Source organism: Oryctolagus cuniculus, chromosome 7, assembly GCF_051225735.1.
Source record: "Oryctolagus cuniculus isolate XC-2025 breed Fujian yellow rabbit chromosome 7, ASM5122573v1, whole genome shotgun sequence".
NCBI lineage: Eukaryota > Metazoa > Chordata > Mammalia > Lagomorpha > Leporidae > Oryctolagus > Oryctolagus cuniculus.
The window spans coordinates 133,098,363-133,115,470 of NC_142873.1; the positions used below are offsets into that span (position 1 = coordinate 133,098,363).

At 47.4% G+C, this 17,108-nt stretch overlaps 1 pseudogene; it reads left to right on the forward strand.

The window, feature by feature from the left end:
* Positions 1-4,608: 4,608 nt before the first annotated feature.
* LOC138850369 (large ribosomal subunit protein eL37-like) lies at positions 4,609-15,583 on the forward strand (annotated as a pseudogene).
* The last annotated feature ends 1,525 nt before the right edge of the window (positions 15,584-17,108 follow it).

Consider the following 17,108-nt stretch of genomic DNA (forward strand, 5'->3'; position numbering starts at 1 on the left):
TTCTGAAAAGCCAGCCTCCAGGAAGCAGTAGTTCCTAAGGCTGGAGCTCGGATGCTCAGTCAGCCCTCTACACAGAAATGCTGAGTCACGGCCTCCTAGGGTGGAACCCAAGATATGTACTTTTTTTATAAATCATATTTTTAAAAGGTTTTTTTTTTTACTTATTTGAAAGTCAGAGTTACAGAGAGAGAGGAAGAATCAGGGAGAGAGAGAGAGAGAGAGAGAGAGAGAGAGAGAGAGATTCTATCCATTGTTTCACTCCCCAAATGACCACAATGGCCGGGGCTGGGCCAGGCCGAAACAGGGAGCCAGGAACTCCTTCTGGGTCTCCCACGTGGATGCTGGGACCTAAGCACTTGGGCCATCTTCTGCTGATTTCCCAGGCGCATTAACAGGGAGCTGGATGGAAAGCGGAGCAGCCAGGACTTAATCTGGTGCTCCAATGAGATGCTGGCAACACAGGCGGTGGCCTAACCCATTGTGCTACAACACTGGCCCCTAAGATAAGTATATTTGTAACAAGCTGTAGAGTTGATACTAATGCCTATCCACGTTTGGGAACCACTGATATGGATTCAGATGAGGGCACAAATTGCATTTTTATGTCACTCCATATGATGATTTACAGTAAATGGGGGTAATGCCGGAGTCAACACAGATTATTTTAGTGACATACAACTTATGCTGATGTTTCTAATATAATCTTTATTGCACTAAAGATAATGCGACCATTATCTTACTCTAACATAGGAACTTCTCATTCTGTTTCTTATTTATCATATATTGTAATAGATCCATAGCAGATTCCCATGGCATACCACACCATGTTTAATACTGTCTGAAGCTTTAGGGAAAACATATTTTAAAAGCTGCAATGTTGAGCCGGTGCCACAGCTAACTAGGCTAATCCTCCGTCTTGCGGCGCCGGCACACCGGGTTCTAGTCCTGGTCGGGGCGCCGGATTCTGTCCCGGTTGCCCCTCTTCCAGGCCAGCTCTCTGCTGTGGCCAGGGAGTGCAGTGGAGGATGGCCCAAGTGCTTGGGCCCTGCACCCCATGGGAGACTAGGAGAAGTACCTGGCTCCTGCCATCGGATCCTGGCTCCTGCCATCGGATCAGCATGGTGGGCCAGCTGCAGTGCACTGACCGCAGCGGCCATTGGAGGGTGAACCAACGGCAAAGGAAGACCTTTCTCTGTGTTCTCTCTGTCTCTCTCTCTCACTGTCCACTCTGCCTGTTAAAAAAAAAAAAAAAAGAAAAAAGAAAAAAAGAAAAGAAAAAGCTGCAATGTGGCTAATGTGGCTGCTTGTCCCTATGAGTTTTCAAATGCAGTCATCACACATCTCATCATGGGTGGCATCTGATAGCCAGGTGTCAATATTTCCTAAGGCCAGCTGATGTGTATTTGAGACCTCATGCATTTAACTTCCTAACTTCAGTCAATTTCTTGGTACAAACATCCATATCCTGTAGACTCAGCATACTAGCAAAACTGCCACGTAAGATCTTACTTTCCTTAGCCTTATGCAGACATGTCACAGAACAGTAATTCTCCAGCGTGGGTATACCTAATGGTCACTGCAAGGGCAGGGGATCTTACAAATACAAATCCTTGGTCTCCACACCACAGCCTAATTGTGCAGACAGAGGATGAAGTGTAGGAATCCACATTTTCACACGTGCCCCCAGATAAGTGTCTGTGCTGAAGTTCTGGCACACTAAAAACAGAAGTGCCTGCTGGGACTACTTACACTCCAGCACTCATTCTAACACAGGAGTCTTTGAGAAACAAGAATTCGTTGGTAACGTGGAAGAGGTCTTCTCAAGGTCAGAAAGAGAAGACACTTATCCTGGGAATGGAATGTGCTCACTGTTGCTTGCCTCTGAATTTCAGCTGTAGCCATTAGCTGCTGGCATGCAACTGATTAAGCTTCTGCTTGCCAGCACACAGCGGTGGTGTTAACCCTTGCCAGACAGCGCACAGCTCAGTAGGTGTGCAAAGGAAACATCACCAGTGACTGCGTACACATGGGCAGTATTGTATCAATTCCTATAGCTGCCCTGTAGCATTAGCATATCCAATCAAATGTAGGCATATAGTCATATAAGGGAGCCAAAGAAGCTACAAACATATATAAGAAAATATCCCTCTGTTCCAGGCTCAGGCTTTTAGATAAGAATCAAACTGAGCCTTATGCTGGCATAATAAAAGACTACTTCCTGTTAAAGGCCTGTTAGCAGGTAAAGCCGCTGCCTGCAGTGCTGGCATCCCAAATGGACGCCAGTTCAAGTCCTAGCTGCTCCACTTCCGGTCCAGCTCTCTGCTATGGCCTGGGAAAGCAGAAGATGGCACAAGTCCTTGGACCCCTGTACCCACTTCAGAGACCGGGAGAAGCTCCTGGCTCCTGGCTTCAGATCGGCACAGCTCCGGCTGTTGTGGCCATCTGGAGAATGAACTAGTGATGGAAGACCTCTCCCTCTGTCTCTACCTCTCTCTGTAACTCTGTCTTTCAAATAAATAAAATAAATCTTAAAAAAAAAAAAAAGTAAGTATGGGGCTAGCGCTGTGGTGTAGCAGGTAAAGCCGCCACCTGCAGTGTCCGCATGCCATATGGGTGCCAGTTTGAGTCCTGGCTGCTCCACTTCAGATCCAGCTCTCTTCTATGGCCTGGGAAAGCAGTGGAAGATGGCCCAGTCCTTGGGCCCCTGTACCCACGTGACCCACGTGAGAGACTAGGAAGAAGCTCCTGGCTCCTGGCTTTGGATTGGCACAGCTCCACCATTGTGGCCAATTGGGGAGTGAACCAGCAGTTGGAAGATCTCTATCTCTCTCTGCCCCTCCTTATCTCTTTATGTAACTCTGACTTTTAAGTCAATAAACCTTAAAAAAAAAAAAGTAAGTGTACAGGGGGCTGGCACTAAGCTTCCATCTGCAGCACAACATCCCATATGGGCGCTAGTTGGAGTCCCAGCTGCTCCTCTTCCAATCCAGCTCTCTGCTACGGTCTGGGAAAGCAGTAGAAGATGACCCAAGTGTTTGGGCCCCTGCACCCATGTGGGAGACGCAGAAGAAGTTCCTGGCTTCAGATTGGCCCAGCTCCTGCCATTGTGGCCATTTAGGGAGTGAACCAGCAGATGGAAGACCCACAAGAAGCCAGGAGCCAGGAACTCCATTCTGGTCTTCCACTTGGGTGGCAGGGGCCCAAGTGTGCATTACAAGGGTGCTACATCAGAAACGGAGCAGCCAGGACTTGAACTGGCATTCCCCTAGAGAATTCCAGCATAGCAAGGAGTGTCACAATGCTAGCCTCAAAACCAGAAGCTTTAAAACAGAGAAACAACAGCTAGAATATCCTCGGGGAAAACCATTCTGAATCTAAAGCTCTCTGCTCAAACTAGCGCTCAGGAATGGAGTAAACAGAAAGACCTTTTCAAACATGCAGTGACTCAGAAAATTTATCTGCAAGTTAAAAAATAAATCCAAGCTAATGGTAAATGTGGGACATAAGAAATCATGGAAAGCAAGGGCTCCCATAACAAATTAAGCTTAACTTAATCTCTGAGAAAACAGAAGCACACTAAAAGAACCATCATTAACAATTATAAATGGTTTCAACATAACACAGGACAGGGGGAGAGCAGGGGTGTGTAGGTGTGCATCAAGCAAGGCAAACTAAAAGCAAGCAATGGCCTTGTCTTGGTCTAGAGAATGAGACATTGCAAATACTGATCAACACTTGGCACTGATAGAAAAACATGACTTTTAAAACTTGTTATAATTTCAGAGGTAACTAACTGAAGGATAAAAAATAAGAGGTAAAAGGGCCAGCGTCGTGGCAAACCAGATAAAGCCACCGTCTGTGATGTCAGCACCCTACATGGGCACTGGTTCGCATCCTGGCTGTTCCACTTCTGATCCAGTTCCCTGCTAGTGACCTGGGAAAAGCAGTGGAAGATGGCTCAAGTGTGTGGGCCCCTGTTACCCATGTGAGAGGCCTGGAAGAAGCTCCTGGATCCTGGCTTCGGCCTGGCTGTGTCCTGGCCATTGTAGCCTTCTAGGGACTGAACAGACTGAACTGTCTCTGTCTCTCCTGCTCCCTATATAACTCTGACTTTCAAATTAAATAAATTTTCAATAAACATAGCAGGTAGAATTTTGAAATAATATTAGGGAGAAAAATTAAATAAGAAATCATTTAGAATACTCAAATAAGTGGAGAGATTAAACAGAAAGAACAAATATTAGGAATCAGACTAAGTATACTAATAATCACAGTAAATGTGAGTGGGCTAAATTCCACTCAGAGCCTTAAAGACCCTAAGATTACAACCTAAAATGCCAGCCATTTTCAGCTAGCAAGAGACAAAAATATCAGGTAATTAAAAGAAAACATGGAACCAGCGCTGTGGCATAGCAGGTAAAGCCGCTGCCTGCAGCGCAGGCATTCCCACGTGGACTCTGGTTTGAGCCCTGGCTGCTCCACTTCCAGTCCAGCTCTCTGCTATGGCCTGGGAAAACAGTAGAAGAGGGCCCAAGTGCTTGGGGCCCTGCCCCTGTGTGGGAGACCTGGAAGTGCAGACTCGAGCTATGAGGCCCGTGCACTGTCGGCATGGATGGGGCGACGGCGTTCTCCGACAAGAAGCACTGGAGACAAGTTTCGATGAATGTGTCTGCTTCATTAATGACCAAGTACACCTTTTAAAGGGCAAGCAGAGGGGGCATAGCTAATTCAGGGCAACACTAATTCTTTAGGATGAAGACAATATTGGGGCTGCCATGCTCCTCCAATCAGGTTGAAGGTCACGTAGCTAGGGTAGCTTTCCAGGTGGGCCTGGGCCAAATATAGCAATCATAAATTGTTAGAGCTGGCATTGGGGCACAGTAAGTTAAGTCACTTCCTGTGATGCCAATATCCCATACTGGAGTACTGGTTAGAGTCTCAGCTGTTCCAACTCCCTGCTAATGTGCCTGAGAAAAGCAGCAGAAGATGGTCTATGTACTGGGACCCCTGCTGCCCATGTGGGAGATCCAGATGGAGCACCAGGTCCAGCCCGGCCAGCCCCAGCCATTGTATCATTTGGGGAGTGAACCAGTGGTTGGAAAATCTCTCTTTCTTTGCGCATGTATCACTCTGCCTTTCAAACAGACAAAATAAATCTTAAAAAAAAAATTAACTCCAAAATCACTGTAAAAGTCTTTTCTGACCAGATATATTTGTAAGAATGTTAACTGAAGCACTGTAATACAGCCGAATTGGAATTAGCCTAAGTGTCCATCAAGATGAGATTAAATGAATTACGGTTCTCCTATACAGTAGAATATAATATAGCTTATTAAAAAGGGTAAGTTTTGGGGGCCAACAATGTGGCATTGTAGGTTAAACTTCTGCCTGTGGTGCCAGCATTCCATATGGGTACCAGTTCATGTCCCTGTTGCTCCACTTCCACTCCAGCTCCCTGCTTAATGGCCTGGGGAAGCAGCAGAGGATGGCCCAAGTACTTGTTGGGTCCCTGAACCCATGTGGAAGATCCAGAAGAAGCTCCTAGCTTTGGATTGGCAAACAGCTCTACTGTTGCAGCCATGGTGGAGTGAACCAGCAGGTGGAAGAACTCTCTCTCTGTCTCTTCCTCTCTCTGTCTGTAACTCTGTCTCTCAAATAAATAAGTGAATCTTAAAAAAAAAAAAAAAAAAGGATGAGTAAAAAAAAGGATGAGGTAGATCTGGATATACCGATGTGTAATGATATCCATGATGAACCATTAACTAAAAAATAATCATATTACAGAGTAAATAGAAAAATAGATATCTGGGCATGATGGGAATAATGTTAACATCATTGTGAGATTTGTCTAATTATTTGCTTAAGAAAACTTTCTAGAAGTAGAGTTGTTATATCAAAGGGCAATTACATCTCAGGTTTCTAACCATCATTTCTCCTGTCAATGGAAATAACTGTATGTCAGCCATTGCTCCAAGCACCTTAACCCACTGTGCCACAATGCCTGCCCCCACCACAAGCGAATTTTTTTAAAAGATTTATTTATTTATTTGAAAGGCAGAATTACAGAGAGAGACAGAGACAGAGACAGAGACAGAGAGAGAGGAGCCATGGAAAGAGAGATTTTACATCCACTGGGTCACTCCCCAAATGGCTGCAACAGCCGGAGCTGTGCCGATCAGAAGTCAGGAGCCAGAAGCTTCTTCCAGGTCTCCCATGCAAGTGCAGGGGCCCAAGCACTTCGGCCATCTTCTACTGCTTTCCCAGGCTATAGCAGAGAGCTGGATTGGAAGTGGAGCAGCCAGGACTTTTGAACCAGTGCCCATATAGGATGCTGGCACCACAGGCACCAGTTTTACCTGCTATGCCACAGCACCAGCCCCTACAAGTAAATTTAAAAAATTTTTTTAAATTTATTTAAGAGGGAGAGAGAAAGTCACAGAGACAAAGATCTCCTATTCACTTGTTCACTTCCCAAATGCTCACTACAGCCAAACCCAGGCCAGGTGGAAACTAGGAGCCAAGAACTCAATTCTGGTCTCCCATATGGGTGGCAGGTCTAGTAGCCCCCACTCCACCTTGGTGAAGTCCATGGCCACATCCTTCATGTTCCCAAAACACGAACAGGAATTTCTCCTCAGTGAGCAACCATCTATACCAATGTATGTGATTCAAAGGCTAACCCTGGCAACGTGAGAAAGGTAGACTAGAAACAAGGACTTCAGAGTTATGCCTCCAACTAGGATATCCAAAAGCACAATTTGAAAAACTTAAAAACATACATCAAACACACACACACACATACACACACACACACAAAATGCAGAGCCTCACTAACCCTAATAATTTGCAGAACTAATGAAAATGAATAAGAAAAGGATAAAAATAACCAGTTAAAAATGGACAAGTGGAAAATTATCTGAATGAGAAATCCCTAGGAAAAAAGCAAATGGCCAAAAACACATGAAAAGGAGGCCAGCGCCGCGGCTCACTAGGCTAATCCTCCGCCTTGCGGCGCCGGCACACCGGGTTCTAGTCCCGGTCGGGGCGCCGGATTCTGTCCCGGTTGCCCCTCTTCCAGGCCAGCTCTCTGCTGTGGCCAGGGAGTGCAGTGGAGGATGGCCCAGGTGCTTGGGCCCTGCACTCCATGGGAGACCAGGAGAAGTACCTGGCTCCTGCCATTGGATCAGTGCAGTGCGCCGGCCGCGGCGGCCATTGGAGGGTGAACCAACAGCAAAGGAAGACCTTTCTCTCTGTCTCTCTCTCTCTCACTGTCCACTCTGTCAAAAAAAAAAAAAAAAAAAAAAAACACACATGAAAAGGTATGCTGCTTCACAAATTGCCAATGAAATGGACACTGAGATAACACAGTCTCCCAGCCGCTGGGCAAAGGCTGAGACTTCTTACACCTGTTATGTGTGAGAGTGTGAGGAAAAGGATACCCTCATGAATCACAGGAAAGAATACACTGGAAGAAACTTTTGGGGAGAGGAATTTGACGGGACATGGAATCAGCTGATGAGTCACAGGCAGGCGCTGGGTCCAGCAGTTAAGCCCCCATTCGAGATGCCCACATTCCTTATCAGAGTGCAGCTTTGAGTACCAGCTCCAATTCCGCACTCTAGCTTCCTGCCAATGTGCACCCTGGGCGGCAGCAGGTGATGGCCCAAGTCCTTGGATCCCCACCACCCATGGGGAAACCTAGGTTCACCTCCAGCTCCCAAGGTTGGCCTGGCCCAACCCTGCCTGTCACAGGCATTTTGGGAGTAAACCAGTGAATGGAAATTCTCTTTCTGCCTCTCAAATGAAATAAAATAATTTTTTAACAAAGGAATCTAATTTGTTACAAAAAATTTCTGCAATTTTCAGCCACTGGTTCACTCCCCAAATGCCGCCCACATGGGAGACCCAAAAGAAGCTCCTGGCTCCTCTCTCCCCAGATGGCCACAGCAGCAAGGGGTAGGCCAAGCAGAAGCCAGGAGCCTGGCACTCCATCTGGGTCTCCCACATGGCTGCAGGGGCCGAAGCACGTAGACCATCTTCTGCCACCTTTCCAAGTGCATTAGGAGGGAGCTGGATTGGAAGCAGAGCAGCTGGGACTCAAACCCATGTCCATATGGGATTTCAGTGCTGTAGGCAGTGGCTTAACTGGCTGTCCCACAACACTGGCCCCAGGATTTAAGTTTTATACATTTATTAGAATTCTTGGCCGGCGCCGCGGCTCACTAGGCTAATCCTCCGCCTTGCGGCGCCGGCACACCAGGTTCTAGTCCCGGTTGGGGCACTGGATTCTGTCCCGGTTGCCCCTCTTCCAGGCCAGCTCTCTGCTGTGGCCAGGGAGTGCAGTGGAGGATGGCACAGGTGCTTGGGCCCTGCACCCCATGGGAGACCAGGAAAAGCACCTGGCTCCTGGCTCCTGCCATCGGATCAGCGCGGTGCGCCGGCCGCAGCACGCCGGCCGCGGCGGCCATTGGAGGGTGAACCAACGGCAAAGGAAGACCTTTCTCTCTGTCTCTCTCTCTCTCTCACTGTCCACTCTGCCTGTCAAAAAAAAAAAAAAAAAAAAAAAAAAAAAAAAAAAAAAGAATTCTTTATTAGGGTAAATTCTTAGAAGCAGAAGTGTTAGACCAAAGGTTATATTTTTCAAATTTATTACATTTATTTCAAAGGCAGAAATACAGAAAGACAGAGACAGAGAACAGAAAGAGAGAGATTTTTATCTGCTAGTTTATCCCCCAAATGCCAACAACAGCCAAGGCTGGGCCAGGCCAAAGCCAGGAGCCTGTAACCCAGTCTAGGTCTCCCAGGTGGTTGTCAGTGACCCAACTATTGGAGCCATTATCTGCGTTCTTGCAGGGTACACATCAACAGGAAGCTGGGATCCGAGCAGAGCCCAGACCTGAACCCAGGTACTCTGATACAGGATATGGGCATACCGAGTAGCATATTTTTTTTTTCAAGATTTATTTGTTTGAAAGGAAGAGTAACAGAGGGAGGGGAGGGGAGGGGAGGGGAGGGGAGGGGAGGGAAGGGGAGAGAGAGCGAGAGCGAGAGCAGGAGAGAGAGAGAGAGAGAAATCATCCATCCACTGGTTCACTACCCAAATGGCCACAACAGCTGGAGCTGGACCAGGCCAAAGTCAGGAGCCCAGAACTCTATCCTGGTCTCCCACATGGGTGGCAGGGTCTCAAGTACTTAGGTCATCTTCCAGTGTCTTCCCTGGCTCATCAGCAGGGAGCTGGATTGGAAGTAGAGCAGCCAGGACTCAAATTAACACTCCAATATTGGATGCCGGTGCTACAAGCTGCAGCCTATGTACAATTCTGCCCCCTCCTAAGTGGCATCAAAACTGCACCAAATGCCCACCCTGGACTTTTAAAGACTTTAACACCTATGTTGAAAACTCTCTAAAGTCTGTGACAAAATAATACTCAATTTTTTTTTTTTTTTTTGACAGGCAGAGTGGACAGTGAGAGAGAGAGAGAGAGAGAGAAAGGTCTTCCTTTGCCGTTGGTTCACCCTCCAATGGCCACCGCGGCCAGCGCGCTGTGGCTGGCGCAACACACTGATCCGAAGCCAGGAGTGCAGGGTGCAGGGCCCAAGCACTTGGGCCATCCTCCACTTACTCCCAGGCCACAGCAGAGAGCTGGACTGGAAGAGGAGCAACCGGGACAGAATCCGGCTCCCCTACTGGGACTAGAACCCGGTGTGCAGGCGCCACAGGTGGAGGATTAGCCTATTGAGCCGCGGCGCCGGCCCAATAATATTCAATTTAAAAGTACTTGAGGGGCCTGCGCCATGGCTCACTTGGCTAATCCTCTGCTTGCGGCACCAGCATCCCATACTGGCGCTGGGTTTTAGTCCTGGTTGCTCCTCTTCCAATCCAGCTCTGTAGTGGCCCGGGAGGGCAGTGGAGGATGGCCCAAGTGCTTGGGCTCCTGCACCCGCATGGGAGATCAGGAGGAAGCACCTGGCTCCTGGCTTTGGATCAGCACAGTGCACCGGCCGCAGCGGCCATTTGGGGGGTGAACCAACGGAAAGAAGACCTTTCTGTCTCTCTCTCTCTCTGTTTATAACTCCACCTGTCAAATAAATAAATTTTAAAAAAGTATTTGAGAGTTTTGCTTTTGCTTCTGTTAGGAGGTATTTTATTTTATTTTTATTTTTTTATTTATTTTTTTTTTTTTGACAGGCAGAGTGGACAGTGAGAGAGAGAGAGAGACAGAGAGAAAGGTCTTCCTTTGCCGTTGGTTCACCCTCCAATGGCCGCCGCGGCCGGCGCGCTGCGGCCGGCGCACCGCGCTGATCCGATGGCAGGAGCCAGGAGCCAGGTGCTTTTCCTGGTCTTCCATGGGGTGCAGGGCCCAAGCACCCGGGCCATCCTTCACTGCACTCCCTGGCCACAGCAGAGAGCTGGCCTGGAAGAGGGGCAACCGGGACAGAATCTGGCACCCCAACCGGGACTAGAACCCGGTGTGCCGGCGCCGCTAGGCGGAGGATTAGCCTAGTGAGCCGCGGCGCCGGCCTAGGAGGTATTTTAAATAAATATATCTCAGGGCCGGCAGTGTGACATAGTGGGTAAAGCCGCTGCCTGCAGTGCCAGCATCCCATATGGGTGCAGGTGTGAGTCCTGGTTGCTCCACTTCTGATCCAGCTCTCTGCTATGACCTGGAAAGCAGAAGATGGCCAAGTCCTTGGGCCCCTGCACCTGTGTGGGAGACCAGGAAGAAGCTCCTGGCTCCTGGCTTTGGATTGGCTCAGCTCTGGCCATTGCAGCCAATCAGGGAGTGAATCAGTGGATGGAAGCCCCCCCCCCCCCCCCCCGGCTTCTCTCTCTCTCTCCTCTCTCTGTGTAACTCTGACTTTCAAATAAACAAATAAATCTTTAAAAAATAAAAAAGAATATATCTCAATTTGCAGGTAGGAAAAATGCCATTTCATTATCTTAAAAAGAACATTTCTTAGAATTCCAAAGAAGCTAAAAAATAATAAACCAAACTGTAAGAGTATTTATAAGGTTTACAAAAAAGGTCAATACCATTATTTTATAAGAACAAGGAATCTCATCCAGTTAGAAACAAAGAAAAAGACTATTCTTTTCCCTATAACTATCAGGAAAAAAAGCAAAACCAAAACCAACAATAACCCCAGTGAGCTGGGAGCAGAGTGGCAGGCAGGCACAGGTCTGTCCCACAGTCACCGACCCAGCACTCCAGCCGAGTATGGATCCTGTGCCATCTGCAGGGTGGGAGCACGATCTGACCTGTGGCCTCTGGGGAACGGCAGGCATCCCACAGTAGTGGCATCCTCTAAGGTACAGGCACAAAAAGAAGCAATTTTTTTTTAAGATATTTATTTATTTGAAAGGTAGAGTTAGAGAGAGGCAAAGGGAGAGAGAGATAGAGAGAGAGAGAGAGAGAGAGGTCTTCCATTTGCAGGATCACTCCCCAGTTGGCTGCAATGGCTGGAGCTGGGCTGATCCGAAGCTAGGAGCCAGGAGCTTCTTCTGGGTCGCCCATGTGGGTGGAGGGGCCCAAGGACTTGGGCCATCTTCTACTGCTTTCCCAGGCCACAGCAGAGAGCTGGATTGGAAGTGGAGCAACCAGGACTCGAACTAGCACCCATATGGGATGCTGGCACTGCAGGCAGCAACCTAACCTGCTATGGCACAGCGCCAGCCCCAGAAGCAAATCCTTTCTGGAGAAAAACTTCCCATAGGTCTCAGGTAGATAGATAATCGGTGGCCTCACAGTTAAAGTCACCAAAGGTGAGTGTCAGCAAAAAACCAGACTACCAATGACTGCAGCTATTTAAACAATCAGATGCAGAACCAGGACAGCAACATGTGAGCTATCTGGGGAAAAAACTGCATTTGTAAGATGTAATTGGATGATCAGGCAATGAACTTATCTGGAAATGGGATGCAATTGTGAAACAATGACAAACTTCTAAACTGTTTCAAAGGGATTTCTAAAGAGTGTACATCAGGAAGAAGGAAAGTAATCCCAGAGGGAAAGACTAAGATACAAGCTAGAATGGTGAACAAATACGTGGCATGCACATGTATGAATCCAAACCTCATCTGTATGAAATAAGAATTCTAATAGCAATATCTAAATTTTAAGTTAAAAGAATATAATTAAAATTTACAAGTCAAAAGGAGACCTGATTAGTAGTAAGAAGTTTGAGTCCTCACATTACCCTGAGAGGGTTTATTTAAACTCAGACATTAGTCAAATATGCATGGAAAAATGTAAAGATAATGATCAAAAGAATACAGATTATAAATTTCAAATAAGTAAAGAGCGACCACTTAAAGAAGAAGAAATGAGAGGAAAAAGCAGGAAAATGGATAAATAAAATTGAAATATTGGGGCCAGCACTGTGGTGCAGCAGGTTAAAGCCCTGGGCTGATGCACCGGCATCCCATATGGGTGCCGGTACTAGTCCCGGCTGCTCCTCTTCCAATCCAGCTCTCTGCTGTGGCCTGGGAAAGCAGTGGAAGATGGCCCAAGTCCTTGGGTCCCTGCACCCGCATGGGAGACCCACAAGAAGCTCCTGGCTCCTGGCTTTGGATCGGCGCAGCTCCAGCCATTGTGGCCATCTGGGGAGTGAACCAGTGGATGGAAAACCTCTCTCTCTGTCTCCACCTCTCTCTGGAACTCTGTTATTCAAATAAATAAAATAAAATCTTCAAAAAAAAAATTGAAATACGGGGCCAGCGCTGTGGCTCACTTGGTTAATCCTCCGCCTGCCAGCATCCCATATGGCTGCCGGTTCTAGTCCTGGTTGCTCCTCTTCCAGTCCAGCTCTGCTGTGGCCCGGGAGGGCAGTGGAGGATGGCCCAAGTGCTTGGGCTCCTGCACCCGCATGGGAGACCAGGAGAAGCACCTGGCTCCTGGCTTAGGATTGACGCAGCGCACCAGCCGTAGCGGCCATTTGGGGGGTGAATCAATGGAAGGAAGACCTTTCTCTCTCTCTCTCTGTAACTCTGTCAAAATAAATTTTAAAAAATTGAAATATAAGATGGTAAAACACATCAAATATACCAATAAATACACTAAAAGCAAATGGACTAAACTTGCCAATTATAAAGGCAGAAAGGGATGAACGTTTGGTGCAGAGGTTAAGACACCACTTGGGATGTCTGCAGCCTAAACCAGAATCCCTGAGTGCAAGTCCCAGCTCCCGCTCTGTCTCCAGCTCCTGTGAATGCACACTCCTGGAGGCTGCACATGATGGCTCAAGCAGTTGGATTCCTGCCTCCACCGGAGATCTGGGTTAAGTTCCAGGCCGCTGGCTTCAGCCTGGCCCAGCCCCAGCTACTGCAAGCATTTGTATAGTGAACCAAAAGATGGGAAATCTCTCTGACTTTGTCTCTCTTTCCAATATAAATATAAATAAATAAAATTCTGTGAAAGCATGGAAAAGATAAACCAGGCATAACAACCAAAGGAAAGCTGGTAGGGAATGGGTGTGGAGGGTGGCACAGACATTTAGCCTCGCAGTAAGGCACCCACTCCTCATATCAGAGTGCCTGGGTTTGATGCCTGCCTCTGGCTTCTGATTTCAGCTCCTTGCTAATGCACACCCCAGTAGGCAGTGGTGATGGCTTGTGGTGGAATGAGAGGGCCATGCCAAGGTGGCCACTGGCAAGCGAGCATTAGTCACTCAGGAATGGCTTTGGAAACTGCCTGGCAACAGGCTGTGATTGGATGGCTTTGGAAACTGCCTGGCAGGCTGTGATTGGATGGCTTTGGAAACTGCCTGGCAGGCTGTGATTGGATGGGGCATAGACCACCCCTTGACCAGATTGGCTGGTCTTGGCTATATAAGATGTAGTTTCAACTGAAATAAACGAGTCTGCTGGCTGCTCGCCTCAAGCCTGCTTTCACCGGACTCCCTCCCGGGGTCTGTGTGGTGACTCCGTGCCTCTTGCCCCCACCACGCTGCTCCTCTCAGAAACGACCCACTGCAACATTGTTGAGAAATCAACGGCAACAATGGCTCAAGTAAGTGGGCTCCTGACATACCCACGGAGACCTGGACTGAGTTTCTGGTCTCTGACTCCAGTCCAGTCCATCCTGGCCATTAAGGGCACTGGGGAGTGAACCAGCAGATGGAAGTCTTTATCTCTCTGTCTCTCAAATAAATAAATTCTTAAAAGTTTTTAAAAGAAAGCTGGAATAGCTACATTAATATAAGATAGATTTCTAGAAGAAAAACATCATTAATGACTTAGAAAGTTACTACATATGGATAAAAAGTTCAAATCTCCATAGATATAACAATTCTAAACTTGTGTATATCTCATAAAACATTCTTAAATCAGATAAAGACAAAATGTGGGGGGGGGCGGTGGTGTCGTGTAGCAGGTAAAGTTGCTGCCTGCGGTTGGAGTTGCAGCTACACCACTTCGGATCTGGCTCCCTGTGCCTGGGAAAGCTGCGGATGACGGCCTGGGTGCTTGGGCCTCTGCCACCCATGTGGGAGACCCAGATAAAGCTCTTGGCTCCTGGCTTCAGCCTGGCCCAGCCCCCAGCCTTTGCTACTAAAGGGTAGTGAACCAGCAAATAAATGGAAGATCTCTCTCTCTCGCTCTGTTTCTCCCTCCCACTCTCTCTCTCTCTCTAACTCTGCCTTTCAAATAAATAAGTAAATAAATACATCTTTTAAAAAAATGAAAGACTACAGAGAGGAATTGACATAATTACCTCCCAAGGCGATTCTATATTCTTTTTCTCAAGTATTGATGGGTCAGGCAAACCATCAGTAACCATACAGAAATGTTCAGGAGTCAGGTCTTCTAGAAGTTGGCACCCACTGATACAGAATATACATTCGCCTGGTGGAAGCTTTTGAGCACAACATAGTGGAAGTGTCTTCTCTTCCGGTCTCTGGTCTCGGCCACAGAAGAGACAGGACGAAGGGGACGACATCACTTGGAAAGCGTTGCAATAAGACGCACACACTGGCTGCCGCTGTGCTCTGAGGCCTACCACTGTCAGAAGTCGACCTGTGGCAAATTGGCTACCTGGCCAAGTGCAAGAGAAAGTAGAACTGGAGCACCAAAGCTAGAAGATGAAATACCATGGGGACTGGCCAGATGAGGCACCTAAAAACCGTACACAGCAGACAGGCATGGATTCTGGGAAGGAGCAACAGCTAAACTCAAGGGGGAAGCTATTGCAGCATCCAGCTCATCTTGAGAATTTCAGTACTTAGTCATGCAATGAATGTTCTGGTTAAAAATATATATATACATTCCACTCTGGCTCAGATGAACTGTTATAAAAACTATTCACATGCTAAGCCATAAACAATTGTCAACAACAGAAGACTTGAAGGAAGTATGTAAGCTAACCGTATTCTTCTCTTTAGGAAATAAAAGCTCAAGACAGGCAATTGGCACAGCAGTTAAGAGGTGGCTTGAGATGCCTGCATTCCGTATGGGAGTGCCTGAGTTCAAGTCCCAGTTCCTCTTGTGAGTCCAGCCTTCCAATAATGCCCATGCAAGAAGTCAGCAGGTGATGGCCCACAGACCCTGCTAACCACATAAGAAATCTGGGTTGAGTTCCCTCCTCCCGGTTTTGACCTGTCCCAGTCTCAGTTGCGGGGCATTTGGGAAGTGAACCAAGGGGTGGAAGATCTTTCTCTGCCTTTCAAATAAAAAATGAAAACAAATGGGGCTGGCATTGTGGTGCAGCAAGTTAAGCTGCTGCCTGAGACACCAGCATCCCATATGAGTGTAGGCTCAATCCCCAGCTGCTCCAATTCCCTTCTAGCTCCCTGCTAATTCACCTGGGAAAGTAGCAGAAGATGGCTCAAGGACTTGGGCCCCTGACGCCCACGTGAGACACCTGGCTCCTGGCTTTGTCCTGGTCCAGCGCTGGCTACTGTGGCCAGCTGAGAAGTGAAGCAGCAGATGGAAGATCTCTCTGTCTCTACCTTTCTCTCTATAACTCTACATTTCAAATAAAATAAAATAAATTTTTAAAAATAAAAATAAATATTTTTTAAAAAGAAATAAGAGCTCACTTCCTTCAGAAAGTCTTCCTTAGTTTCCAGTTACCAGTTACAGAGTTTTCCCCTCTGACGGCACACCTCCAACTGGCACAGAAGAATGGCTTCTCTGCATTTTGTTTAACATGTATATTAGTAGCAGTCACTATTTCACACTCATCTACATAAGCCATCCCGTAGACATCACACACTTTGAAGGAAGAACTGTATCCAATTCTACCTGTGTGCTCTTATAAATGATTACAGAGTAGCCGTGATGAAGTGGATGAATGAAGGATCAACATGTCAGAGAAGAGACCAGACCCAAAGGAGGACACTGGGCAAGAAGCAAGCCTTCCCTCTGATTTCATGTCACAGATTCAGGCTCCGCTCTCTACAGGTGGACAATTTAAACCCAGCTCATGGATGAAAGGACATTCAATGACAACACATACAGAAGAGGCAACAGAAATAGAAATAAATCGTGGCTCCACCATTTATTTATTTATTTATTAAGATTTATTGGGGCTGGTGCTGTGGCATAGCAGGTGAAGCCATGGCCTGGAATGCCAGCATCTCATATGAGCGCCGGTTCAAGTCCCAGTTGCTCCACTTCCGGTCCGGCTCTCTGCTGTAGCCTGGGAAAGCAGTAGAAGATGGCCCAAGTGTTTGGGCCCCTGTACCCATGTGGAAGACCCAGAAGAAGCTCCTGCCTTCTGGCTTTGGATCGGCGCAGCTCCAGCCATTGCAGCCATTTGGGGAGTGAACCAGGATTGAAGACCTCTCTCTCTCTGCATCTCTGTAACTCCGCCTTTCAAATAAATTTTCAAAAAAAGATTTATTTATTGTTTCTTTGAAAGGGAGAGTTACAGAGACAGAGGGAGAAAAATCTTCCATCTGCTGATTCAGTCCCCAATATCCCAATGGCCACGGCTTGGCCAGGCCAGATCCAGGAGCCTAGAACTCTACTGATCTCCCACACAGGTGGCAGAGGTCCAAATACTTGGGCCATCTTATGCTGCCTTCTCAGGTAAGTTAGCAGGCAGCTGGATCTGAAGTGGAGTGATGCTTATATGAAATGCCAGCATTGCAAGAAGGAGCCTAATACA